The sequence below is a fragment of the Nicotiana tomentosiformis genome, chromosome 10 (genome assembly GCF_000390325.3).
Source record: "Nicotiana tomentosiformis chromosome 10, ASM39032v3, whole genome shotgun sequence".
NCBI classification, from domain to species: domain Eukaryota; kingdom Viridiplantae; phylum Streptophyta; class Magnoliopsida; order Solanales; family Solanaceae; genus Nicotiana; species Nicotiana tomentosiformis.
The window spans coordinates 58,445,166-58,471,694 of record NC_090821.1 but is presented as its reverse complement, the minus strand read 5'-3'; the positions used below and the strand labels follow the sequence as shown (position 1 = coordinate 58,471,694).

At 40.6% G+C, this 26,529-nt stretch overlaps 1 non-coding gene across 1 annotated transcript; it reads right to left on the bottom strand.

Moving 5' to 3' along the window:
- Positions 1-1,902: 1,902 nt before the first annotated feature.
- On the bottom strand, positions 1,903-2,020 carry LOC117276203 (5S ribosomal RNA). The gene has a single exon (XR_004506445.1). It is a non-coding gene; the product is annotated as a 5S ribosomal RNA (ribosomal RNA).
- Between the last annotated feature and the right edge of the window lie 24,509 nt (positions 2,021-26,529).

Sequence of the window (26,529 nt, the reverse complement as noted above, 5' to 3'; positions counted from 1 at the left end):
TCCCACAGGTGTAGACAAATAAATAGGAGAACTCAAATAATCACGAGATATGCCCAAATATAAGGGAAAATAAGAGGACATATAGGAATAGGTGGAGCCTGGATCAAATAAAACTGACGCATCTCTATGATAGACCGAAACAATATCTATAATGATAGATTCAGAAGCAACTGCCTCTGTGCGAGCGGGAAGAGCATAATATCTGGCCTGGCCTCCCCCTCTAGGGCAACCTCTACCTCCCCGACCTCCACCTCGAGCTGGCTGAGCAGGTGGGGCGGTAGCTAGTGCTGTAATCATAGCCTGAGGACCCGGTGGAGCACGTGGTATCTGAGAAGTCTGTGGAGGTGCACCCCTCCTAAGTCTGGGGAAATCTCTCACTAGATGGCGAGTCTCACCACACTCAAAACAAGCTCTCGGAGGGCGTGGCTGTTGTGACTGGCTCTGGCCAGGTCTGCCGGACTGACCGCTAAACGTACCCCATGCAGGAGGCACACTAGATACTGGCGGTGCATAATAAGGCTCCTGGGCCTAGAAGGGGTCGGAATACCACTAGCGGCTGGAAGAGCTGAATGAATGGGGCGACTCCCATAGCCCCTACCATGGCGAACTGTAGCTGGGGCACGAGTACCACTATAAGTGCCAGACTCTCGAGACCTCTTGGCCTCCCTCAGCTCTCTCTCTCTCCCGAGCAAACATACCCTCCAATCTCCTAGCAATACTCACAACCTGCTGGTAAGAAATATCCATCTCCTACTCCCAAGCCATGCTAAGCCTATTATTGGGGTGGAGTCCCTTGATAAACCGACGAGCCCTCTCTCGAACTGTAGCAACCAAGGCTGGTGCATGTCGGGCCAAATCACTGCAGCAAACTGCATACTCTGACACAATCATAGCATCCTGGCTCACCTGCTCAAACTCCGCGCGCCATGCATGCTTGAGACTCTGGGGAGCATACTCACTCAAGAACATGTCCGAGAACTGGGTCCATGTAAGTAAAGTTGCCTCACCAAGACTACCCAACTAATAAGCATGCCACGACTGATAGGCAGCTCCTCTAAGCTGGAATGTAATAAAAGAAAACCCACTCAACTCCGCTACACCCATAGTACGGAGAATACGGTGACACTCCTCCAGAAAACCCTGGGCATCCTCTGACGCTAATCCACTGAAGGTAAGAGGGTGGTACTTCTTGTACCTCTCAAGTCTGAGCTGCTCTGCCTCAGAAATTGCTGCCCTAACCTCGGGTTGAGCTAGAGCTACCGGTTGCATCAGTATAGTATCTGGAACTTGGTCGACCTGAACCCACTGCTCTGGAGTACCAGCGACGGGAGTCTGCGCTCCTCCCCCATCCTGAGATGTGGCAGGATCAAGTGGAATTAATCCAGCCTGAGCCAAGGTGCTGAACATGCTCAGAAACTGGGCTAGAGTCTCCTGGATAGCTAGTGTAGTAAAAGGCGTCTCAGGTGCCTGGCCTCCAACTGGAGCTACTGGTGGCTCCTCTGTGGTAGCTCGTGCAGGTGCTCTGGCTGCACCAAGTGGATGTACTCGGCCTCTACCCCGGCCCCGGCCTCTCGCGACTCTAACAGGGAGTGCAGATGCATGGTCATCAGATCTACCTGTACGTGTCCTCACCATTTGTGAGAGAATAGAATACAGACAAACAATAACAAACTGGGGAGGGTAGTCTGTACGCAGACCTTACCCCTACCTAATGTAGGTAGAGAGGCTGTTTCCAATAGACCCTCGACTCAGGAAGGGAAAGAAGAAGAAGAAGAAGAGGAAAGCAAGGAGGAAGAAAGATGGAAGAGAAAATAAAAAGGGAGAGATAAAGGATAAGTAGTACCAAATTATAGCAACAAGGAATACAATACCTGAGGCGAACAAACCACATAATGAATTTAAGGGTTGCAACACGAGGACTTCCCAAGGGGTCACCCATCCTAGTACTACTCCCGCCCAAGCACGCTTAACTTCAGAGTTTTGATGGGATCTGGTGCATAGTGCTGGTATGATCGCATCTGCGAGAATAGAATACAGAAGTTTAGAATATTGAAGTCAACAATTTTCGCACGACAAGGAATCAAGGAGTGTAATTTTTCCTAACAGTTCCATAGCCTCCCGAAGATAAGTACAGACGTCTCCGTACCGATCCGCGAGACTCTAATAAATCGGCTTATGACTTACGACACCTATGAACCTAGGGCTCTGATACCAACTTGTCACGACCCAATTCTCCCTCCGTAAGATGTCGTGACAGCACCTAGACTCTACAACTAGGTAAGCCTAACAAAATGCGGAAATAACAAAAATGGAAGTAAAATTTAACAATTAACTGCAACAGATAACTAAATAACCGGTAACCATGTCGCTCGGCATGTACAATAACCACCACTCTAGTAACACATAGTATTCCCAAAATCCGGAACATCATAAGTCACAAGATACAGAAGGAAGCTAGAATCTCTATACACTAGAGTATAATAAAATAAATATGAAGGTAAATGACATAGGAGAAAATAGAGGGCGACTTCAAGGTCTGCGGACGCGGCAGATATACCTTGAAGTCTCCGTACAACAGCAAGCACTATCACCTAGTAGCGGGGCTGATAAGATACACCTGGATCTGCATACAAAACATGTACAGAAGAGTAGCATGAGTACACCACAAGGGTACCCAGTAAGTGCCAAGCCTAACCTCGGTCGAGTAGTGACGAGGTCAAGTCAGGGCCTACTGGTATATAACAATAAAGCAGGAGAATGTAGCAATATAATAAGAGACTCGAATTTAAAAAAAAAAAAAGAAAAGAAACATAGCAAAATAGCAGTACAACGCACATGATTAAACAGCAGGGGATCTCTCGAGATACCGTCTCATAGTCCCAAAGTAAATATGGAAATAGATCTCTTGAGGTACCGCCTGGTAGTCTCAAAAGTAAATGTGCAGGGAGAACTCCCGAGGTACCGCCTCGTAGTCTCAAAAGTAAATATATAGGGAGAAGTCCCGAGGTACTGCCTCGTAGTCTCAAAAGTAGATATGACGGGAGAACTCCCGAGGTACCGCCTCATAGTCTTAAAAGTAAATATACAGGGAGAACTCCCGAGGTGCTGCCTCGTAGTCTCAAAATTAAACACACAACTCAAATCGATAGATACAACAGTTAACATCAAGAATTCTACAGTTAAGACTGATGAAGATCAAGGAGAAGCAGGAAATCAACTAGGTATGCTGCACAGAGTTCAAATAAGCAGTTCAAGCACGTAGACATGCCATATTAGGCTAAACAGGATAACTACACATGCTGGTATAGCTCAATTAAGATGAAAACAAGTTACTACTCAGTAAAAGAATCAGATTTTTCAACAAATAGCCCGTGTACACACTCGTCACCTCACGTACACAATGCTCACATATCACAACAGTACCAAATCCTAAGGGGATTTGCCAAGACCCAAAATCCCAACCTGTCGTGATGGCGCATATATCAATACTAGGCAAGTCGATAATCTCGATAAACCACAATTTCTCTTAAGTTTTAAAATACAACAATTTAATACAACACAAAATCCCATAAATACTAACACGAACACACCCCAAAACATGGTGTCACTGAGTACATGAGCATCTAATATGAATACAATTCTGGAAAATACAGTCTATAATAGTCTGAGATCAAATACAGTAAACAAAGAGATATAGAAGGAGAGACAAGGTCTGCAAAACACGGCAGCTACCTCAAAATCTCCTGAAAATCAGCTTTACGGAAGAATCAACACCCGCTATGTCCGGGAACACCTTGATCTGCACACGAAGTGCAGGGTGTAGTATGAGTACAACCAACTCAGTAAGTAACAATAATAAATAAAGAACTGAAGATAGTAACAAGCTACACAGTTATGGTTCATTTCCAATTATGCTATCAAATATGGCAGTTTAATGTAAAATCAATTTTTATACAGTTCCTGTTCATGTAATCCATATATAAAAATCTTTAAGAGATTTCACAACAATGACAGATAACAACTAAGTGCAACAACAAATGGAAATCAAGTACAACCTCTTAGGACAACAATCACTCACTGGGCTTCCAACACTTATCACTCACTGGGCTCCCAACCCTCATCACTCACTCTCGATGGGTACCCGCGCTTACTGGGGGTGTACAGACTCCGGAGGGACTCCTACAGCCCAAGCGCTATAATCTGCATGGACAACTCACGTGTGGCACGGACAACTCACATGACATAATATAATATAAGGATCCGCACGGCCAACTCACGTGTTGCACGGCCAACTCACGTGCTATAGTACAATATAAAGATCTGCACGGCCAACTCACGTGTTGCACGGCCAATTCACGTACTATAGTATAATATAAGGATCTGCACGGCCAACTCACGTGTTGCACGGACAACTCACATGCTATGGTATCAATATCTCACAATCAGGCCCTCGGCCTTACTCAGTTATAAATCTCTCCAGTCTCTTGGCCTCTCAATAATCATGAAATCAGTCCAAACAACAAGGATATGATGTATCAGTAATAATAACAGAGACTGGGATAAAATGTGCAAGTAAAACTTGAGACTGAGTACATATAGCATTTAGCAGGCAATTCAACAAGTACGCAACCTCTGTGGGTCCCAACAGTGCTATCACATAGACTAAGCATGATTTGTAACATGATTTACAGTCAAGTGTTTATCAACAAATAGAGAGCATATAACTAACAACAAATTATTCAACTTTACAGTTTCCCGGGACGGACCAAGTCATAATCCCTTCGGTGCATACCCACACGCCCGTCACCTAGCATGTGCGTCACCTCCAAAATAATCACATGATACCAAAATTCGGGGTTTCATACCCTCAGGACCAGATTTAAAATTGTTACTTACCTCAGAGCGTGAAATTCTTTACTCTGCTATGCCTTTGCCTCACAAATCGGCCTCCGAATGCCTCGAATCTAATCACAAATAATTCGTTTCAGTCAATAAAATTTAATGGAATTAACTCCATAAGAAAATGCTAATTTTCCATAAAAATCCGAATTTTAGCTCAAAAATCGCTTGTGGGGCCCAAGTCTCAGAACTCAACAAAAGTAACAAAATCCGAAAGCCCATTCAACCACGAGTCTAACCATACAAATTTTATCAAAATTCAACCCCAAATCGACCCTCAAATCTTCAATTTAAACTAAGAGGGTTTTCAAACGTTTCCAACTTAATTCACCAATTAAATGATAAAAACAACCAAGGATTCGGGTAATTTAACCAATATTGAGTTAAGAACACTTACCCCATTGTTTTCCTTGAAAAACTCCCGAAAATCGCCTCTTCCCGAGCTCAAATTCGTCAAAAACTTTTCAGAACTTAAACTCACTGTCCAAACCTCTCTTCTTCGCAAACGCGACAGGTCCCTCGCGTTCGCGAAGCACCACTCGACTGCCCACAAATTCAACCCTTCGTGAACACCACCGTGGCTTCACGAACGCGAAGCTTTACCAGCTCAGACCTTCGCAAACGCGAATGCCACCTCGCGAACGCGTAGAACAAGGACCTGAGTTCCCCAATAGCCTCACTCCTCTTTGCAAATGCGACACCTCTCACGCGTTCGCGATGCACACACAGACCATACCTTCGCGTTCGCATCCTCCCCTTCGCGGACGCGAAGAACAAAACCTTACACTCAGAAAACACTCTTTGCGAACCCGAGGGCCCACTCGCGAACGCGAAAGAGAGAATCAAAAAAATGCAGCAGCAGATATCAGCAATCTCACCACGGCCAAAAATGATCCGTTAACCATCCAAAACTCACCCGAGCCCCTAAGGACCTCAACCAAATATACAAACAAGTCCTAAAACATCATACGGACTTAGTTGAACCCTCAAATCACCTCAAACAATGCTAAAACCATGAATTACACCCCTAATTCAAGCCTAATGAACTTTAAACTTTCTAGTTTCTCCAAACGACTCCAGAACCTATCAATTCACGTCCGATTGACCTCAAATTTTGCACACAAGTCATAAATGACATAACGGAGGTATTCTAATTTTCAGAATCGGATTCCGACCTCGATATAAAAATATCAACCCCCGGTCAAACTTCCCAAAAATTCAACTTTCGGCATTTCAAGTCTAATTCCTCTACGGACCTCCAAATAATATTCCGGACATGCTTCTAAGCCCAAAATCACCATAAGGAGCTATTGGAATCATCAAAATTCAAATCCGAGGTCGTTTACACATAGGTCCATATCCGGTCCACTTTTCTAACTTAAATTTTCAATTATGAGACTAAGTGTCTCATTTTACTCCGAATTCCTTCCGGACCCAAACCCACTAACCCGGTAAGTCATAAAACAACTATAAATCATAAATTGAGCAGTAAATGGGGGGAACGGGGTTATAATACTCAAAATGACTGGCTGGGTCGTTACATTCTCCCCCTCTTAAACAAACGTTCGTCCTCAAACGGGTTTAGAACAATACCTGGAGTTTCAAATAAGTGTGGATATTTGCTCCGCATCTCCTGCTCAATCTCACAAGTAGCTTCTCCAGCTGGCTGGCATCTCCACTGCACCTTCACTGATGCTATGCTCTTTGACCTTAGCTTTCTAACATGCAGGTCTAAAATAGCCACTGGTTCCACGTCATAAGTCAAATTACCATCCAGCTGTACTGTACTGAAATCCAGAATATGAGACGGAACCCCAACGTACTTTCGGAGCATGGATACATGGAACACTAGATGAACACCTAATAGACTAGGTGGCAAAGCAAGTTCATAAGCCACCTCTCCAATTTGCTTAAGTATCTCAAAAGGCCCAATATACCGAGGGCTCAACTTGACCTTCTTCTCGAACCTCAACACACCCTTCATGGGTGAAATCTTAAGCAAAACCTACTCCCCCACCATGTGAGAAACATCATGAACCTTCTTGTTGGCATAACTCTTTTGTCTAGACTTTGCCATGCGAAGCCGTTCCTGAATCACTTTGACCTTCTCTAAAGCATCCTGAACCAAGTCAGTACCCAATAGCCTAACCTCACCAGGCTCAAACCAACCCACCGAAGATCGGCACCGTCTCATATACAAAGCTTCATACGGAGCCATTTGAATGCTTGACTGGTAGCTATTATTGTAAGCAAACTCCGCGAGTGGCAGAAATTGATCACAATAACCCCCAAAATCAATGACACAAGCGCGTAGCATATCCTCCAATATATGAATAGTGCGCTCAGACTGTTCATCCGTTTGAGGGTGAAATGTTGTACTCAACTGAACCTGTGTGCCCAATTCTCGCTGCACTGCCCTCCAAAAATGTGAGGTAAATTGCTTACCCTGATCTAAAATGATGGACACCGGCGCACCGTGTAGGTGAACAATCTCATGAATATAAATCCCAGCCAACCGCTCCGAAGAATAATTAGTACCGACTGGAATAAAATACGCAGATTTGGTCAACCGGTCTACTATCACCCAAACAACATCAAACTTTCTCAAAGTCTATGGAAGTCCAACTAGAAGTCCATGGTAATACGCTCCCACTTCCACTTCGAAATTTCAAGTCTCTGTAGCAATCCGCCCGGTCTCTGATGCTCGTACTTTACCTGTTGACAATTTAAACACCGAGATACAAATGCAACTATATCTTTCTTCATCCGCCTCCACCAATAGTGCTGTCAAATCCTGATACATCTTCGTGGCGCTTGGATGAATAGATTACCACGAACTGTGAGCTTCCTGGAGAATCAGCTCACGTAAACCATCTACATTAAGCACACAAAGCCTGCCCCACATCCGTAATACACCGTCATCTCCAATAGTGACTTCCTTGGCATCACCGTGCTGAACCGTGTCCTTAAGGACAAGCAGATATGGATCATCATACTGGCACTCTCTGATGCGATCATATAAAGAAGATCGAGAAACCACACAGGCCAAAAGTCGATTCGGCTCGGAAATATCCAATCTAACAAACTGATTAGCCAAGGCCTGAACATCCAAGGCTAAAGGTCTCTCTGCTACCAGTAAGTATGTTAAGCTGCCCAAGCTCTCCGCCTTATGACTCAAGGCATCGGCCACCACATTGCCTTTTCGGGATGATAGAGAATGGTGATATCATAATCCTTAAGCAACTCCAACTACCTTCGCTGCCGCAAGTTAAGATCCTTCTGTTTAAATAAGTGTTGTAGACTCCGATGATCGGTATATACCTCACACTGGACACCGTACAAGTAATGCTGCCAATTTTTCAAGGCATGAACAATAGTTGCTAACTCAAGATCGTGGACTAGATAATTCTTCTCATGTACCTTTAATTGTCTGGATGCATAGGCAATCACCCTACCGTCTTGCATCAGCACTGCGCCGAGACCAATACGCGACACGTCACAATACACAGTATAAGACTCTAAACCTGTAGGCAACACCAATACTGGAGCTGTAGTCAAAGTTGTCTTGAGCTTCTGAAAGCTTTCTTCACATTCTTCCGACCACCAGAACGGAGCACCTTTCTAGGTCAATTTAGACATATGTGATGCAATAGACGAGAAATCCTCCACGAAACGATGATAATAACTGGCCAAGCCAAGAAAACTCTGAATCTCAGTAACTGAGGATGGTCTGGGCCAATTCTGAACTGCCTCTATTTTCTTTGGATCCAACTTAATTCCTTCACTGGACATTATATGTCCCAAGAATGCCATCGAACTTTGGATCCAACTTAATTCCTTCACTGGACATTATATGTCCCAAGAATGCCATCGAACTAAGCCAGAACTCACACTTAGAGAATTTGGCATAACGTTTCTCATCTCTCAGCCTCTGCAATACAATACGTAAGTGTTGTGCATGCTCCTCCTGGCTACGTGAGTACACCAGAATATCATCAATAAATACTACGACAAATAAATCAAGATATGGCTGAAATACATTATTCATCAAATGCGTAAATATTTCTGGGGCATTGGTTAGCCCAAAAGACATCACAAGAAATTCATAGTGGCCATTACGAGTTCTGAATGCCATCTTCAAAATATCTGAATCCCGAATTTTCAACTGGTGATACCCAGATCTCAAATCAATTTTTGAGAACACCCTCGCTCCCTGAAGCTAGTCAAATAAGTCATCAATACGCGGCAAAGGATATTTATTATTGATCGTCACTTTGTTCAACTGCCTATAGTCAATGCACATCCGCATAGTACCATCTTTCTTTTTCACAAACAGAACCAGTGCACCCCAAGGTGACACACTAGGCCTAATAAACCCCTTTTCAAGGAGTTCCTGAAGTTGCTCCTTCAATTCTTTTAACTCAACTGGTTCCATACGATACGGAGGAATGGAAATAGGTTGAGTGCCCTGCACCAAGTCAATACCGAAATCAATATCCATGTCGGGTGGCATACCCGGCAGGTCTGCAGGAAATACATCTGGAAAGTCTCGCACGACCGATACTGAATCAATAATAGGAGTATCAATATCAACATCTCTCACAAAGGCCAAATATGATAGACATCCTTTTTCAACCATACGTTGGGCCTTTAAATAAAAAATTACCCTGCTAGGAACAAAATCTAGAGAACCTCTCCATTAAACCTTTGGCAACCCCGGCATCGTCAACGTCACGATTTTTGTGTGACAGTCCAGAATAGCATGACATGGAGACAACCAATCCATACCCAGGATTACATCGAAATCAACTATACCAAGTAATAAGAGATCAGCTTTAGTCTCCAATTTCCCAATAGTCACCACACACGACCGATACACACGGTCCACAATAATAATATCGCCCACCGGTGTAGATACACAAACAAGTGAAACAAAGGACTCACAGGGCATATCTAGGTAATGAGCAAAATATGATGATACATATGAATAAGTGGAACCAGGGTCATATAATATAGAAGCCTCCCTGTGGCACACTGAAACAATACTTGTGATCACTGCGTCTGAGGCAACTGCATCTGTCCTGGCAGGAAAAGCATAGAATCAAGCCTGCCCGCCACCTGATCGGCCTCCCCCTCTTGGGCGACCCCTATCTGCTGACCCCCACCCCGAGAGGGAAGGGCGAGTGGTGTAACGGCTGGTGCTGGTGCCGTTGGTCGAGAACTCTGTTGTGGAGCCCCACTCAACAAGCCTAGGACACTCTCTCTTGAAATGACCAAATTCTCTGCACTCAAAACAACCCCTCCTCTGACGGAACTACTGCTCTTGATAACCCGAGGAATAACCTACAAAAGCCTGTGCGGACAAGGAATAAGGAGAACTCTGCGCTGGTAGTGAACTAAATGAAGACTAGCCTGAGTGAGCACTGTAAGAACCATGTCTAGCTGATGCACCACGATGAGCTGGACGACCCGTCTGAGCATGTCTGTAAGAACGACCCCTACCACGATGAAACTGACCCCCTGAAAGAACACCGTTGTAATCACCCGGACCACGAGGCCTCTTAGCCTCCCTCTCTCTACGTTCCTGGCTACGAATCATCTCTATCTGCCGAGCAATGTCCACTACCTCATCAAAAGTAGCACCAGATACTCTCTCCTAGTCATAAGTAACCGCAGCTGATATGTGAGGCCATCAATGAACCTCCTAATCCTCTCCCTATTAGTGGGAACCAACCAGACTGCGTGACGAGCCAACTCAAAAAATCTCATCTCGTACTGCGTCACTGACATATCACCCTGGCGAAGCGGCTCAAACTGCCTGCGCAGCTCCTCTCTACGTGACTAAGGCACGAACTTCTCCAAAAAAGACCACAGAGAACTGCTGCCAAGTAAGGGGTGTTGCGCCAACAGGCCTACGCCTCTCGTAAGTCTCCCACCATCTGAGTGCAGCCCCAGAAAACGGAAAAGGAGTGAATGAGACCCCACTGGTCTCCAGAATACCTGTTGTCCGAATCATCCGTTGGCAGCTATCCAGAAAACCCTGAGTATCCTCTGACTCAGTACCGCTAAATGGTGGAGGTTGAAGTCTCTCAAATCTCTCAAGTCTCCTCTTCTCATCATCTGCCATAACAGGAACTACTGGGGCCTGAGCAGTTGCAACCGACCGGGATGGTAGTGCCCCCGGTATCTGAAGTCCATGTACTACCTGATCTGGAGTATGGGCGATGGGGGTATGAGTACCTCCTCCGGCCTGAGAAGCGGCAGGTGCCGCCTGAGCTGAAACCACCTGAGCAAGACCAGTGCAAGCTGCCAATATTTGGGCCAAAGTCTCCTAAAGGCCTGGAATCTCAATGGGCACTGCTGGTGCCTGAGCTGATCCTTTTGGCTCAGCTATATCCGGAATCTGCTCCTGAGCTGGAGCAACTAGTGGTACTATAGGTGCTGGTCCAACTGTGGTATGAGCTACACATCTACCTCTACCTCGGCCCCGGCCTCTCGCGGCCCTAACTGGTGGCTGACCCTACGATCCGGTAGTACGTGTCCTCACCATCTGTGAGAGAATAGAAAGCAGAAATTTAGTTTCCAGAATCAACAAATTCGCACGACAGAATACAAGAAAGTGAAATTTTCCTAAGGGTTCCGCAGCCTCTCGAAGATAAGTACAGACGTCTTCGTACCGATCTGCAAGACTCTACTAAACCTGCTCATAACTCGAGAGACCTATGTAACCTAGGCTCTGATACCAACTTGTCACAACCCAAAATCTCAACCTGTCGTGATGGCGCCTATCTCAATACTAGGCAAGCCAATAATCTCGATAAACCACAATTTCTCTTAAATTTGAAAATATAATAATTTAATACAATACAAAATCCCATAAATACTGACACGAACACTCCCCAAAACCTGGTATCACTGAGTATATGAGTATCTAATATGAATACAAGTCTGAAAAATACGGTCTATAATAGTCTGAGACCAAATACAGTAAACAAGGAGATAGAGAAAGAGAGACAAGGTCTGCAAAACACGGCAGCTACCTCAAAATCTCCTGAAAATCAGCTGTACGGAGGAATCAACACCCGCTATGTCCGGGAACACCTGGATCTACACACGAGGTGCAGGGTGTAGTATGAGTACAACCAACTCAGTAAGTAACAATAATAAATAAAGAACTGAAGATAGTAACGAGCTACACAGTTATGGTTCATTTTCAGTAATTCCAGCAAAGAATAGACCTGCTATCAAATCTGGAAGTTTAATGTCAAATCAAATTTTAAACAGTTCCTGTTCATATAATCTGTATATAAAAATCTTTAAGAGATTTCACAACAATGACAGATAACAACTAAGTGCAACAACAAATGGAAATCAAGTACAACTTCTTAGGACAACAATCACTTACTGGGCTCCTAGCCCTTATCACTCACTGGGCTCCCAGCCCTCATCACTCACTCTCGATGGGTACCTGCACTTATTGGGGGGTGTACAAACTCCGGAGGGGCTCCTACAGCCCAAGCGCTATAATCTGTACGGACAACTCACGTGTTGTACGGACAACTCACGTGCCATAATATAATATAAGGGATCTGCACGGCCAACTCACGTGTTGCACGGCCAACTCACGTGCTATAGTATAATATAAGGATCTGCACGGCCAACTCACGTGCTGCACGGCCAACTCACGTGCTATAGTATAATATAAGGATCTGCACGGCCAACTCACGTGCTGCACGGATAACTCACATGCTATGGTATCAATATCTCACAATCAGACCCTCGGCCTTACTCAATCATAAATCTCTCCAGTATCTTGGCTTCTCAATAATCATGAAATCGATCCAAACAACAATGATTTGATGTATCAATAATAATAACAGAGACTGGGATAAAATGTGCAAGTAAAAACTGAGACTGAGTACATATATCACTTAGCAGGCAATTCAATAAGTACGCAACCTCTGTGGGTCCCAACAGTACTATCACATAGCCTAAGTATGATTTGTAACATGATTTACAGTCAAATGTTGATCAACACATAGAGAGCATATAGCTAACAACAAATTATTCAACTTTACATTTTCCCGGGACGGACCAAGTCACAATCCCTTCGGTGCACGCCCACACACCCTTCACCTAGCATGTGCGTCACCTCCAAAATAATCACATGATACCAAAATTCGGGGTTTCATACCTTCAAGACCAGATTTAAAACCATTACTTACCTCAGAGCGTGAAATTCTTTACTCTACTATGCCTTTGCCTTGCTAATCGGCCTTCGAATGCATCGAATCTAGTCACAAATAATCCGTTTCACTCAATAAAATTTATTGGAATTAACTCTATAAGAAAATGCTAATTTTCCATAAAAATCCGAATTTTAGCTCAAAAATTGCCTGTGGGGCCCACGTCTCAGAACTCGACAAAAGTTACAAAATTCGAAAGATCATTCAACCACGAGTCTAACCATACCAATTTTATCAAAATCCGACCCCAACTTGACCCTCAAATCTTCAATTTAAACTAATAGGGTTTTCAAACTTTTCCAACTTAATTCACCAATTAAATGAAAAAAATAACCATGGATTCAGGTAATTTAACCAATATTGAGTTAAGAACACTTACCCCGTTGTTTTCCTTGAAAAACTCCCAAAAATTGCCTCTTGCCAAGCTCAAATCCGTTAAAAACTGAAACTAGGATGATGTCCCATTTTCAGAACTTAATCTCTATGTCCAGACCTCTCTTCGCGAACGCGGCAGGTCCCTCGCGTTCGCGAAGCACAACTCAACTGCCCACAAATTTAACCCTTCGCGAATGTGAAGCTTTACCATCTCCGACCTTCGCGAACATGACCACCACCTCGCGAACGCGTAGAAAAAGTACCCGGGGGTCCCCAATAGCCTCACTCCTCTTCGCGAATGCAACACCTCTCACGCGTTCGCGATGCACACACAGAACATACCTTCGCGTTCGCGTCCTCCCGTTCGTGGACGCGAAGAACAAAACCTTACACTCAGAAAACACTCTTCGCAAACGCGAGGGCCCACTCGCGAACGCTAAAGAGAGAATCAAAAAAGTGCAGCAGCAAATATCAACAATCTCACAAAGGCCAAAAATGATCCGTTAACCATCCAAAACTCACCCGAGCCTCTCGAGACCTCAACCAAATATACCAACAAGTCCTAAAATATCATACGGACTTAGTCAAACCCTCAAATCACCTCAAACAACGCTAAAATCATGAATTACACCCCAATTCAAGCCTAATGAACTTTAAAATTTCTAGTTTCTACAAACGACTCCGGAACCTATCAATTCACGTTCGATTGACCTCAAATTTTGAACACAAGTCATAAATGACATAACGGAGGTATTCAAATTTTCAGAATATGATTCCGAGCCCGATATCAAAAAGTCAACCCCCCGGGTCAAACTTCCAAAAAATTTAACTTTCGGCATTTCAAGCCTAATTCCTCTACGGACCTCCAAATAATATTCCGGACACGCTCCTAAGCCCAAAATCACCATACAGAGCTATTGGAATCATCAAAATTCAAATCCGAGGTCGTTTACACATAGGTCCATATCCGATCCACTTTTCTAACTTAAATTTTTAATTATGTGATTAAGTGTCTCATTTCACTCCGAATTACTTCCGGACCCAAACCCACTAACTCAGTAAGTTATAAAATAACTATAAAGCATAAATTGAGAAGTAAATGGGGGAACAGGGTTATAATACTCAAAACAATCGGCCGGTCATTACAAGATTTCCCCCACACAAGGTTAGGCAAGCCACTTACCTCGAACCAAGTTCAATCAATTAGTAAGAATGACCTTTCCTCGATTATCCGACTCCGAATAGCCCAAATCTAGAAAAAAACAATTACATATCATAAATACAACTAAAATAGACTAATCTAATTAATGAAATCAAGACTTTAACAAGAATTTCGAAAATCGCCCTAAAACTCGACTCGGACCCACGTATCGGAATCGGGTAAAAGTCATAAAATATGAACACTTATTCACTCACGAGTTCACTCTTACCATAATGATCCAAATCCGATATCAAAATCCCAATCAAAACTCAAAAACTTAGTTGAAGAACTTCTCCCATTTTTCCCAAATTTCTCAACCAAATTCCTTAATTAAATGATGAAATCAACTATAGATTAGTGAAATATAACCATAAACGAGTTAAGAATCATTACCCTAAAGTTCTCTCTGAAAAATCCTTGAATTATCGCCTCAATCCGAGCTCTCAAAGACCCAAAGTGAAAATGAGATCAAACCCTCGTAATTTCCCCTTTTCTGCCCAGCGATCTCGCACCTGCGGACCTCTAGTCGCACCTGCGATGCCGCACTTGCAGAAATTCCATCGCAGGTGCGGAAATGACTTAAGAGGGCTGGGTCTACTTCTACGACGAGGTGGCCGCACCTGCGCGCCCGCTTCTGCGTTCCTTTCATCGCTCCTGTGAGTCCGCTTCTGTGAGACTCTGACCGCTTCTACGGTCCCGGATGGGCAGGCCCATAATCGCTTCTGCAGCTCGATAGCCGCTTCTGCGATGCCGCACCTATGGCCCAAAATGTGCAGGTGCGATTACACTAGGTACAACAACTTTAGCCAATCAAACACATTTCCAAATGATCCGTTAACCACCTGAAATTAACCCGAGGCACCCGGGACCTCAACCAAACATACCAACAAGTCCTAAAACATCATACAAACTTAGTCGAGCCCTCAAATCACATTGAACAACAACAAAAACACGAATCACACTCCAAATCAAACTTAATGAACTTGAAACTTCAAACTTCCACAACCGATGTCAAAACCTATCAAATCACGTCCGATTGACCACAAATTTTTGCACACAAGTCATAATTGACATTACGGACTTACTCCAACTTCCCGAATCGGAATCCAACCCTGATATCAAAAAGTCCACTTCCGGTTAAACTTCCCAAAAATTCGACTTTCACCATTTCAAGCCTAAATCAGCTACAGGCCTCCAATTTACATTCAGGACACACTCCTAAGTCCAAAATCACCCAACAAGCTAACGGAACCGATGAAACTCCATTCCAAAGTCGTCTTCACACAGTTCCAACTAGGGTCAAAATTCTAAGACTTAAGCTTCCATTTAAGGGACTAAGTGTCCCAAATCACTCCGAAACCACAACAAAACCTCCCGGCAAGTCACATAAGCATAAAAGGATACGGGGGAAGAAATAAATAGGGGATAGGGGCTAATACACCCAAAACGACCGGACGGGTCATTACATTGACTCTTGAGCCACTCGACATGTTTGTATTGTCAAAGAAGCATTTGCGACTTGCTTTATTGATGGTCCCGAAGAAGAGTTTTCCATTGAAAATACTACAATAGCCAAGATTGAGGGTTATGGGAAGATATTCCTGAAGATGACTTCCGGCAAGGTGTTAACGCTCAACAGGGTTCTCCATGTTCCTACTATTAGGAAAAATTTAGTTCCAACTTTTTTAGTTGTTAAGAATGGATTCAAATGTATATTTGTATCTGACAAAGTTGTTGCAAGCAAGAATGTTATGTATGTTGGAAAGGTCTACCTCACATAGGGCCTTTTTAAACTCAATATAATGGTTATTGACAGTATTTCAGCTTCTTCTTATTTATTGGAGTCGAATAATTTATGGCACATTTGTTTAGGACATGTCAATTACAAAACCTTGCAAAAGTTAATTAATTTAGAAGTATTGCCTAAATTCGAGTGTAAAAAATCAAAATATCAAATATGTGTTGAATCTAAGTTTGTCAAACATCCTTATAAGTCTGTTGAAAGGAATTCAAATCCTTTAGACTTAATTCATATCGACATTTGTGATATGAAGTCAACAATATCTCGTGGTGGAAAAAAGTATTTTATAACTTTTATTGACGATTGTTCTCGATATTATTATGTTTATTTGCTTAATAGTAGGGATGGAGCAATTGAAGCATTTAAACAATACAAGAATAAAGTAGAGAATCAATTTAATAAAAAAATTAAAAAATTAAAAGTGATAGGGGTGGAGAATATGAATCTCCTTTTGCAGAAATATGTTCAGAATATGAAATTATCCATCAAACTATTGCCCCCTATACACCTTAATCCAATGGAATTACGGTAAGGAAAAACTAGACAATAAAGGAAATGATGAATATTTTATTAATAAGTTCTGGCTTACTGCAGAGCTTGTGGGGGGAAGCTATCCTTACAGCTAACCGAATACTCAACAGAGTACCCCACATAAAAATGCAATGTATTCCATATGAAAAATGGAAATGAAGAAAACCCAACTTGAAATATTTCAAAGTGTGGGGGTGTTTAGTAAAGGTACAAGTACCTTTACCCAAAAATGTAAAAATTGGACCAAAAACTGTGGATTGTGTTTTTATTGGATATGCTACAAACATTAAAGCATGTCGGTTTTTGGTTCATAAGTCTGATAATCTCGAAATTCATGTTAATATAGTAATTGAATCAGAAAATGCTGAATTCTTTGAAAATATCTATTCGTATAAAACTGAATGCGAATCATCAAGTGAAAGACCTATACGACCAGTGGAAGAACCAAAGGAAAATACTCAAAGTGTAGAGGATCAAAGGCGTAGAAAACGTCAAAGAACATCTACTTCCTTTGGATCAGATTTCGTGACATTCTTTCTTGAAAATGAGCCTCAAAATTTCAAAGCAGCTATGTCATCTTCTGACTCAGCATTTAGGAAAGAGGCAGTCAATAGTGAGATTCAATCAATTTTGGATAATCATACATGATAATTGGTTGATCTTCATCCAGGAAATAAGCCTTTAGGTTCAAAATGGGTCTTTAAGAGGAAAATAAAAGTTGATGGCACTATTGACAAATATAAGGCAAGACTTGTTGTCAAAGGTTATAGACAAAATAAAGGCCTTGATTACTTTGACACTTACTCGTCCGTAACAAGGATAACATCTATTAGGGTATTAACGGCACTGGCGCCCATGTATGGTCTTGAAATCCATCAAATAGATGTTAAAGCAGTTTTCTTAAATGGAGAATTGGAGGAAGAAATTTATATGAAACAACCTGAGTGTTTTGTGGTTCCTCATAAAGAAAAGAAAGTGTGTAAACTTGTTAAGTCGCTATGGACTTAAACAAGCACCCAAACAATGGCATGCTGAATTTGACCAAACAATGTTGGCATATGAGTTTAAAATCAATAAGTGTGACAAATGTGTTTACATTAAAAAAACTCTCAGGTCATGAAGTCATTATTTGTTTATATGTTGATGACATGTTGATAATGAGCAAAGATATGGCAGATATAAATGCTACTAAGCGCATACTGGCTAGAAAATTCGACATGAAAGACTTAGGAGTTGCTGATGTGATCTTAGGAATCAGAATTCACAAGACTCCACAAGGTCTACATTATCACAGTATCACTACATTGATAAAGTACTTGACAAGATCAAGTTTGTTATCAACAACAACATAGCGAATGATAATATTTACGCACACACTTTATCATCTATAATGTCAGGCCTGTCAGCTACTACATTGAGTTGTCCGGCAGATGTAATTAAGACAAGAATGATGAATCAGGCTGCTGACAAGCAAGGGAAGAATAAGTATAGAAACTCCTATGATTGTCTTGTCAAAACTGTCGGAATTGAAGGAGTCAAAGCATTGTGGAAGGGATTCTTTCCTACATGGGCAAGACTTGGCCCTTGGCAATTTGTATTCTGGGTATCATATGAGAAATTCCGACAAATTGCTGGTCTCTCTTCATTTTAACCAATTCATCATGCTGTGCGTATAAAATAGCGGAACAAAGGTTAGGTTTTCACGTTTTTCCTTTGGACTGATCTTGAGTTACGTATGTTGTATCATGGTGGGTGTTTGAGAAAGCCCAGTATGCTTCTTGACTCCCTTTCACGAGAAAATTGGGGAGATAGATTCATTCAGTATTGGCTAAGCATGCACCAGTTTTCTCTGCTCGAGTCATTTAAACTGTTTTGCTGTCTGTTCTTCATCCAAATATTAGCTGGTCGATCTGAAAATATGGCTGTGCCAGGGACACTAGGAATTTCTCATATTTGCCGGGAAGTTCAGAAACAACCAATTGGGAGGTATCAATATGAAGAAGACATCACTATTCTTTTTCTTAAACTGAGCTGGAGAGCAATCCGTTGGAACAAGCAATACATGTGCCAGTTGGGTGTTAAAATTGTAGCTTGAGGCATTATTTCTCACGTTATGAAATAAAACTAAGAAAACACTAATATTAAGAAAGATAGCAAGATGAAAAAAAGAAAAAAAAAGATAGCAAGATATTGAGACCTAAGTTGCTCGGACACGGGTACGGGTGTCCGACACGAGTACGGATCTAGAGGTTGGATCCTTTGAGATGTAAATTCTAAGATCTGGGGATACAGATCCTAGCACGAATACAGGTGCGGGAATCCTGGCTAAAAACAATTCAAAAAGTTAATAAAATAAAAATATCTCTAAATTATGAATAATTTTGTGGAATACTTACTTATAGCTTGTAAAGTGTGGATTTCTTTTTTATTCTCAAGTTGTAGATAAGTAAAGGATTGATTTTCTAGATAAGATATGTTATTTTCTTCAAATTTACCCTAGTTTTGATTTTGATTTCGGGAATCAAATTGTATCTCGTCTCTAATTCTTCCGTCCGTAGTGGTCAAAGTATTCAAAATTATTTGATTAAATCTGGTACGGATCCCATACACATACCAGTGTCGTATTGACACGGGTGCGGCACCTAAACTGCCGTGTCAGGACTCTTTTTTTTCTTCCTTTTCGAGTATTCACAAGATTAACAGAATGCATCTAATAATAGTCATACATTGGTGAACGCCAAAGGATGTCGCCAACATTTATATAGTTGTGAGTAGTGGCGATTATGAGTATTATAGGCACTATTAGGCAGTACTAGTGGGGGTTATAGACATTAGAGTGGAGTAGGAAGGGGTATAGTTAGCATGAAGAGGTGTGGAGTTAATAATGCAAATGAACATTCACAAATAATTGTATCCATAATTCTCCCCTATAGATGTCTATGCATTAAAGAATATGCCTCGTTAAAGTATTACAAGAAAAACATCATGGTGGATGAAAAAGAATACCTAATTCTATATAGAATATGTGATGAAATATTGTCTCGTTAAAATCATTACTCGGAAAAATCCTTGGCAGAGATGTGCATATTTACTCTCCCTAGTGAAGACATCAATTAAGATTTATGAGTCGTTGCATTCCAATTTCATACACTAGGTTCTTAATACCTGTAGTGGGAGGATTTAGAGTAGATCAGCACGTACAATAGGAAGTGCATTGATAAGAAAATCAACAAGATAGTCACTTAAGCGAATCCGTTGAACAAAAATCTCACTTTTCCTGGGAATACTACCAATTTTTGATAAAAATATATCTCCTCATGTCTTCTTTGTTGAATCCTACCATCAGCTGATATATGCATACAATATATATCATCTTTATATAATATAGTTGGTTCTTTCTTGCTGGGTAGGCTATATGCACAATGAATTATTGATCTCAACAAGACATTCTCAGCTTCTCTTATGAATCGCTAATGTTCTTTGTACGGCTGAAGTAGTAGATTCTAGTTTTATAGAACACCATAAAATAGATGCACCTCCACATATAATAATAACTGGTATGCTGATACTGAAAATATATGTCATGTTTTAGATGTACATTCTTAGCATGATTGTTTGACTCTGGAGTATATTTAGTGCTATTTGATATATATAAAACGTTGTTTTATGTTTTTAGTAGCATTGAAGCTGAAAAGGATGAAAAGGCAATCAAAACTTAACCGAATTGTCAAAAGATGCTGAAGATCTGCGGGCGGAACAGGACATGCTCCTAGTTCGCACATAACTGATTCGAGAGCTGAACGTCAAGTATGAAGATTCCACTATTGCAGGTGCCCAAGACAAGTTCTCTATCCGTCTACCATATGCAAATTAAAGTTCAGAGCAGGAAAATTGGACCATTGCTACTGCAAGCGGGGAAGTCTAGTTCTAACCGTGCACACAAAAAAATATCAGAGAGGTGCAAAATAACTTTTGCTACTGCTGTTGGTGAACTTTAGTTTATGCGGCCACACTACTCCAGTTCCTTCCAGCTCGATCACCAACGAACACGTACGAAAGATCTGCAAGCGGTGCTAGCATGCCCCGGTGCACACATTCTGGCGGCCAGCCTTCTTAATTAGTCAAAAACAAATATGTTAAGTCTAAGTCAAAATCCAAACCTATAGATACCCATGTAAGGCTCTATTTTGGAGGCCGACTTCGGAAAGGATGTTAGACTTTTAGAGAGTTTATTTTCCTACTTTTCTTAGGTTAGTTTATAGAGGATTAACCCTAGTTTTCATTGTTGAAGAAGGAAGACAATTTCATCAAGCTTTTGAAGTTAATATTCAATTTTTAGAGTTTCTTTTATTTCTTAATCTTCTCTTATGTTCTTCATTGTTATTTTTTATCCTTAGTCTTATGAAATCTTCCATGGGTATGATTATGTATGACAACTTGTTTGGATGGTTGTTACATGTTGTATTGTATAGTAATGTTACTTTAAATATAATATTTATTTTGATTGTTACTTAAATTTTATTATAACGTATCGTCAAATCTATCATTACGTAACGATAAAAAGTGCCACTTTATGTAACGACCGATTTGTTGTGATCGCGTCGTTGCCTTGTTTTTCTCTCATCTTGTCCATCCTTATTATTAAATTATTTTATTTTATCTTTTATCCTACCTTTTTGGATAATAATTCTATTCTTGTATCTTACTTTTCTTTGTAATATTGCAAGTTTATTCTTCATATTATTGGTGCATGACATCATGAAATAATGACAAACAATACAATCTATCCAAATATTATATATACATAAAAATGATACAACAATACAACAAGATGTGATACATTATAAAGTGATACATAACAACCATCCAAACAAGTTGTTAAGCATGCTTGGGATATGTCAGGATTAGTTCGCTCAATGCGAGTTAAACTTGTTATTTTGCTCAGCTGCAAGTAAACATGAAATCAATTCAGAATTTTTTAAAATATTTTTCAAAGTACTGCTACTTTAATAACAACTAGTTTGGGTCAGCCCGGGCCCAATCACCACAGCTAATTTCAAATGTTTAAGAAATTGATTAAGAATTTTCTAAATGTTTATACAATCAAACACTAAACAGAACTAATAGGAAGGAAGGTCTACTTATAATTAGTGTAAAATATATATGTCACAGCAAAACCAAGATGTAAAATATTTAATCTTGTGCATATAGAGAAATCACAAGGAGTAGTTTCATTGAGCAGAATTTTATTACTAACATATATATGTACGGAATCATGGTAATAACAGTTAATGTATATACATGCAATGTATTCTATCATATCCAAAGATGCAGAAATATATGTACTTAAGTTGTAACTTTTCTTTAGTACTAAGCCCAATGAAACCAATTTTCTTTAATTTGATTGGTCAGCTCCTCAAGTTGTAACTTTTAGTTCATTGCATCAGCTATATGTACTTAAGTAAGCTTTTCCAAACCGGTAGCACACCATGATACCTGTGGTAGACACTGCAAAAGCAATCACGTGAATATTTTTGCATAATATGCATGATAAAGTAATCACATCAAATGTTTGGCAAAAAAACACATAATACCTACAAGAGTCAATTTGGACATCTTGATCATTACATAATTATAGACGTATAACCATAAATTGCAGAAGAGAGCTCCTCCTCACTGTTAGCTACAACATTGCCACGCCCATCATACGCCAGCCTCCTGTTCTTTATCATCAGAGGATGACCAAACAGATCCCCTGCTCGTTTAGCACTTTCAAGATTATTAATCTGTTTTAAGCATATGTTTCCATCAATGGTAAGAAAAATATTAAAAATATATTAGAAGGGATATGGTCTGCGTACACCCTACTCTGCCAAGACCCCATAGTATGGGATAATACTGGGTATGCTGCTGTTATTGTTGTTGTTGTTGTTGTTGTTGTTGTTGTTGTAGTATTAGAAGGGGAAGAAAATTTAGTACAACAGTTTTATAAGCCCACCTGCATGATCTAGGAAGTGTAATTGCATGTTGAGAAAAGTGGATCTTCTGAAGATATTTATCCTGTTACAAAATACAATAATTGAACCAAACAAAGATTGATAATCCTAGGGGTAAGAAAACTGAATAGTTAAAAAGTAAAAACACTGCAAGCAAAAACTGTTGTTTCATCCAAATTTATAGGATATAAAGACTAACCTGGATTATACGAATAGTAGAGGCTTTAGGTTCACAATCCACACCTTGACGTTCAAGCTTCTCAAGTGTACCCACATCAACATGCTCAATCTCAACCATTAGAACTCCGCACGTAACTTTAATATTCAAATTAACTTGCAGAATAGTCAAAACAGCAAACATATATTTGACCAAAAAAAAAAACCTATTTCCAAATTCTTTAACGGTGACACTATTATCATAACTTCTCACCACATGATCATGTGCTAATATTGATTTTATCACCGAGTTGCATCGCATTCAATATGCACACTTGACATGTAGGCATAGAGATGTATTTTACTTTTGACATTTGAAAATGAAACATTTACCCGTTGAAAGATTTAGGAAAAATTACAGTTTTCAAACTTACTTAGTTTTTTCGGTGAAAGATTTATGATTTACTGTTATACTTGAAAAGCATGTCTATTTTTTCGTAACTGTGAATGAGCCGAGCATCATATCTCTGAGTTACTTCGTGTACTATTTTTTATTATATTGTTATGCACTGTTGCTGGTTTTTAGAGTTGGACTCTGACCCTTGTCCCAGCTCGTCACTACTTTCAACCTAAGGTTAGGTTTGTTACTTATTGAGTACATGGGGTCGGTTGTACTCATACTATACTTCTGCACCTTGCGTGTAGACTTGAATGCTGACGTTGCTGTGTATGAGGAGAGCTAGCATTGAAGACGTACCCGCGTTCCGGTAATAGCTGCCTCTTATTCATGGTAGCTCTAGACTTAAGAAAAATCTGTTTATGTATAATTCAGACAGATGATGTATTTATTTTACACTAGCTTTGTAAACTCTAAATCTCAAAACCTCATGATTTGTACTACCAGTCCTTGGAAAATGTATAAGATTCAGATATTTTCTTTTATTTATTTATCTCATTAAATTTCATTGGAATTGGTTTATTGTCAATTGGCTTACCTAGAGAGTTGGGTTAGGTGCCATCACGACTAGTTTGATTTTGGGTCGTGACAATACAGGTATACCCAAGTATTTAAATGGTAGTTCCCCATAGGTGTATCCTAACAGTTGTAAAAAATTATATCCCTTTCTTCCTGTATCACCCCTCCACAATATAATGAACTTTTTCCTAAGTTAGCTTGTAAACCTGAGGCAAAAGAAAATTGATGAAAACACTGATGAAGGTGATATACAGACCCCACATCTCCATGAGCAAAGAGTAAGAGGTTATCTGCAAAGGACAAATGTGTAATCCCCAGCTTAGCATATTTGGGGTGAAATCTGAAGGCCTTCTCATCTTTCAAATTGTTCATTTGCCTGCGAAGATACTCCATTGCTATGGAAAAAAGGATAGGGGACATGTGATTCCCTTGTCTCAGGCTCCTTCCAATAGTAAATGGTTTAGTTGGCTCACTATTGATCAAGATAAAGTAGTTAACTGTTTTAAGGCATTCTATAATCCAATCAATGAATTTTATAGGAAAAGCCAATTCCTCCAGAACCTGTTCAAGATAGCACCATTCAACGGTGTCATAAGCCTTTTGAATATCAATTTTGATCATACACCTAGGAGATACATGCTTCCTAATGTATGCCTGGACTAGCTCATGAGCCAAGATGATGTTATCTGCTATTTTTCTCCCTAGTATGAAGCCCGCTTGTGCTTCACAGATAATGTCATGCATCACCTTTTGTGATCTTGATGCTAAGACTTTTGAGATAATTTTATATAGAACAGTGCAACAGGCAATTGGTCTATATTCTTTTACTGTGAGAGGATTCTCAGAATTAGGGATCAATGTGAGTGAAGTGCAATTAAGAGCTCTGTGTAGCTGAATTTCAAGATTGACAAGACTCCAATTGACGCGAGATATGCACTTCAAAAGAATGAAGGTGAAAGAAACTCACAACTGGACTATGCAAGAGTATTGGAAAGTTTGATGTATATCATGAATTGTACGCGACCAGATATAACATGTGTTATTAGTAAACTGAGTCGGTTTACAAGTAATCCCAATCAAATACATTGGATGGAAATGAAACGCGTTTTGGGGTATCTGAAACATACCCAAGACCATGCTATGCATTATAATAAATATTCCTCCGTGATTGAGGGATATAGTGATGCAAATTAGATCACCGGATCATCTAAAGTTAAATCCACGAGTGGATATGTTTTCACAATTGGGGTGGAGCAATGTCTTAGAAATCATCCAAACAAACGTGCATCGCCCATTCTATAATGGAATATGAATTCATAGCTTTAGACAAGGCCGGTAACGAAGCTGAATGGCTCCAAAATTTCATGGAAGATATTTCATTTTAGCCCAAATCTTTGGCACCTATATGTATACATTGTGATAGTCAAACGGCAATAGATAGGGCAAGGAACGTTATGTATAACGAAAAATCTCATCACATACGACGGAGACACAATACCGTTAGGCAACTACTCTCTAGTGGTGTTATCACGATTAACTAAGTGAAGTCAAGAGATAACGTCTCGGATCCACTTACAAAAGGCTAATCTAGAGAGGCAGTTGAAAGATCATCGAAGGGAATGGGGTTAAGGCCTAGGGCAAGTCATTATGGCGGTAACTCTACCTAGCAGACTATAGATCCCAAGAGCTAGGTTCAAAGAGATCAAACAAAGTTATGAATGACGGTTCAACATTATCAAGTAACTCAACCCATTCTCGTGATGAAGATAATGTTCAGGAATCAGGGTAAAGCATTAAGGCTTTTTGATGAGTCAATAAAGCTTAAAGCTTTTTAATGATTTGCTAAGTCTTGCAGGAAATGACCAGATAGTGTGTCTATAGGACTACACATTTATAAATCACTTATGTGGATGTGAAGTGTAAGCCGCTTCAAGGGGAATGAAAGTAAAGGCCCATTCCCTAAGCACTCGTGAAACCAGGAGGTGTTCATGGCAGAAACGAATACAACCATGAGAACCATAGATGGTTAATTGTTGATTGTGTGACTTATGTTGTCTAGGTATAAAACAAAGCTCGACGGTTCAAAAATATCAAATCTATCAATTGACCGAGTATATCCGATATAAGTTCACTACGGAAAGTTCAAAGGAAAACCTACTTATCAGAATGCAATTAATCTTTGCATGTAAATCATACACTCATCCGTGCATTCCTTTGTCTTATAGCCATTCCCCATTCCTGTGGGGAATTGTTGGGATTAAATGTTCATGAATGGAAAATAGAGGGAAGAAATGTGAAGGAAAAATTAGCTCCCTTATGCTTTGAAAAGAGCAATTGTCCCTCATTGG